The sequence below is a fragment of the Oryx dammah genome, unplaced genomic scaffold (assembly GCF_014754425.2).
Source record: "Oryx dammah isolate SB20612 unplaced genomic scaffold, SCBI_Odam_1.1 HiC_scaffold_7, whole genome shotgun sequence".
Lineage (NCBI taxonomy): Eukaryota > Metazoa > Chordata > Mammalia > Artiodactyla > Bovidae > Oryx > Oryx dammah.
Window position 1 is genome coordinate 36,995,288 of NW_024070191.1, and position 3,711 is coordinate 36,998,998.

The following is a 3,711-nucleotide window of genomic DNA, read 5'->3' on the forward strand; positions in this document are numbered from 1 at the left end:
AGGGAAAGTGGGCTTTGGGAGCTGGGCAGGGTTCTTGTTTCACCCAGGGCTTCACTAAGGAGACCATGAGGCTAGCTGGGTGAGTGGCTTGAAGGAAGACCCATCTGGCAGTGGTGTGTGTGTTGGGGGGGTTAGAACAATGGGGTCCAGTGGCAGGAAGCCCGTTAAAGTGACTTTGGGGTGTGGCTACCAGGAAGGGGTTGGAACTGGGTGGCAAGTGCTGGTATAGAATGAAAACAAATGGGTTTAAAAAAAGACAGTTCAAAAGGACAGATTTACTGTTAGAGCATGAGATATGGAGAAAGCGGGAAAAAATCAGATTCTGCATTTCAGACAACAAGTTATGTGGCCTCAGGGGGAAAAAGTCAGATTCTGCATTTCAGACAACAAGTGATGTGGCCTCAGGCAAGTGACAGAATCTGTCTGGGCCCCTCAGCTGACGGAAGTGTGAAGGCAGCTCTCACCTCGCAGGGGACTGAGGCATGTATGAACAGGGAAGGACTGGCTTGATGGCTTTTTGTTGTTGCTCTTGTTTTTAATGTTTATTTATTTGGCCAGTTCATTTATTTATTTTGCAAGTTGGGGCCCGTGGTGTCTTTAGTTGCGGTACCTGGGTTCTAGTTCCCTGACCAGGGATGGAACCTGGGCCCCCTGCATTGGGTGCAGCGTCTTAGCCATCAGACCCCCAGGGAAGTCCCAATTGGTTGTTCTGATGAAGATGGAGAGGGAACAATTTTAAAATGTCTAGAAAGACATTCTCAACAAGATCATTTAAAATAACGAAAAACTGGGAATATTGTAAGTGACTCCCATGGGGCAGAAGTAAATACCCTATGAGAACTGTGTTGAAATTAAAACCACATTTGAAGAATGTGGGGATGTAAATACTTACAAATATAAAGGTAGGTGGAGAAAGGAGGACACAGCACTCTCCGAATCTTATGAAGAGTAAGTACACGTAGAGACAAAGGACTAGGAGAAAACACTGAGAACGACTATCTCTGGTTGACAGGCACGTGGTTGATTTGCATAATCAAGCTTTGTACTTTGGACTTTCTGCAATAGCCAAGTTTTGTACAATGCGCCTTATTATTTTTTTTTTCTTTAGAAGGTAGTCTTTTAATTAATTTATTGATTAGGCTGCACCAGGTCTTCGTTGTAGCATGTGGGATCCAGTTCCCTGACCAGGGATCAAACCTGGGCCCCCTGCATCGGGAGTGCAGAGTCTTAGCCACTGGACCACCAGGGAAGTCCTCAGTGAGCCTTGTTACTTTTAAAGAGAGAAAAAATATTTAGGAAAGAAGAACAATAAATGAGTTCAACTACTACTGAAACCATGAAACTCGGACTTGAACCCACAGTCTTTTAAGTGAGATCTCACACAACTGGTCTCGGGACTTAATGAGGTCTTTGATGTCTCATCACAGAAAGAACTCAGTGAGACACAAAGTGACAGATAAGAAGTGGATTTGTTTAGAGAGAAGCACACTCCATAGACAGAGTGTGGACCATCTCAAAAGGTGAGAGGTCTGAAATATGGGGTGACTAGTTTTTATGGACAAACTAATTTCATAGGCTAATGAGCAAGAGGATTATTCCAACGATTTGGGGGGAGGGATAGATTTCTAGGAATTGGACCACTGCCCACCTTTTGATCTTTAATGGCTTCGGGACTTTCATGGCACTGTTGGGTGTCACTTAGCTTATGCTAACATACTGCAATGATGCTAATGTGTGAGGCTCAAGGTCCAGTGGAAGGCAACTCTTCCGCCATCTTGGACCTTGATGGTTCTAGCCCGTTGGGCTGTGTCTTATGGCTATGTCATTCTCTTAAAGGTTGCGCCCTGCCCCTTCCCTCCTGCTTCACTGCTGTTTAAAATCTTTAGGGGTGTTGTCTCCCTTATAATTGCTTCAAAAGAAAATATCATAGAATAAGTAGAGAAGGGACAAGAAGTGACATCCTTCTCTATCTGACTTAGAAAATATCAGTGAGTGGAATAAATCCTGGGACATGGCAGAGAGGGAGAGGTGACCTTCATAAGAAAAAGGGAATAGAAGGCTGGAGAAGAGAAAATACTGCAGAAACAGAGCAGGGAAATCATGCCTTCACAAAGAGGAAATCAGAGTTCCTCACTGTGAGGTAGTCTGAACTTTGGAAGCTGTTTACAGCTCAGATAAATACAAAAGCAGGTAAGAATGTAGTTAAGTCACAGTTGCAAACAATGCTTCATTGTATTTCATTAGGTTTCAAAGCTCCAGGAGACATTTGCCAAAATTCCTCTTGGTTTTCTACCAGGCCTGCAAAATGTTTTCAATGAACAACCTGCATTCAGGCATAAATAAGAACTGACCATCCAGTGACATCATGAAACATGTTGAGAATGTTTTATGAATTTTCATGTAACTAAAATACTTTTAGGAAATAAGACCATAAACGTGCCCTGAGGAAAATAATAAGTGAAAACCAATAGGATAATTATCTTAGAATCTTGATATCGATCCGTGAAGATTCCTGGCTTTGTGCTTAGAGAACAGATAATGAGGCTTTACCACTGATGCTCGCTCATGGTAAAGAACCTGCCTGCCAATGCAGGAGAAGAGAATCAGGTTTGACCCTTGGGCTGGGAAGATTCCCTGGAGGAGGACACGGCAACCCACTCCAGTATTCTTGCCTGGAGAATCCCAAGGACAGAGGAGCCTGGTGGGCTACAGTCCACCAGATTACACAGAGTAAGACAGGACTGAAGTGACTGAGCACACGCGCGCGTGCACACACACACACACACACACAAGATAATGTAACATGACAAGGCTACTGACTGGAGGCACCATGAGAGGTAAAGTGGTCATTGATACCAAGTCTTCTGCTAAATGTGCTACCTCACATTACCTTGTACTAGCACTTAAATGGAAAGCCGCAGGAATTGTCTTTAACAGGTAAGTTTCCGACAAGCGGAGCCTTCGTTGGTTCTCATCTTTGAATTTATTTTCATTTACCTGTGTGTTGTTTTCCACCAAAGGTGGGCTACGCAAAGTTCAGGGAATGCTCCTCAAATATTTCTTCTCCTACCTACTCTTCCATTGGCTTTGTCCCTTCAGCGTCTGTTGTGGATTTCACTTGACCTTATCACAGGTGACACGCTGGGCTCTGCCTGGTGGAGGGTCGGAGTTCTCTAAACACAAAATTCCCCAAGCCGCAGGAAATATCAGGTCTGAAAGGGTCGGGGGCAGCCTCTCTGGTTTTCTTTTGGATTAGCTTGTTACTAATTTCCTGGCTCTGCTCACATTTGTAAAAATGGCATAAAGGAAAATAAACGAACATAGTAAGGATTGGAAGAACCTGAGCTTCTCACTACCACTCACCATCTGCCTGTATTTTATGTGGCAAATGGGCAAATCTGCTTTGGGGAGAGATGGAAGTTTTTTTTTTTCTTTCCCCCCAGATATTTTTCAAGTAGAGGTTGTCAGAATAAACCCTGTCATATCTTTTGCTTATGATATCACTGTAGAGAATGCCAGAACATTAGGAAAACAAAAATTCACCTGTCAATACTGATTGTTTAAAAGTTAAACCGCATTAGAGTACGTTTACAGCGTTAAAGTGTCTGCGAGGACGAAGGTAACACTGCAGGGAATAGGAACAGAAGAGGATAAGAACAGAATGGAGCTTTTGGAGTTTACAAAAGGGAAATAATTAGGCCTGAGATGGCT

At 43.5% G+C, this 3,711-nt stretch overlaps 1 non-coding gene across 1 annotated transcript; it reads right to left on the reverse strand.

The window, feature by feature from the left end:
* Positions 1-1,176: 1,176 nt before the first annotated feature.
* Positions 1,177-1,249, reverse strand: TRNAG-CCC. Its single transcript has one exon. It is a non-coding gene; the product is annotated as a tRNA-Gly (tRNA).
* Between the last annotated feature and the right edge of the window lie 2,462 nt (positions 1,250-3,711).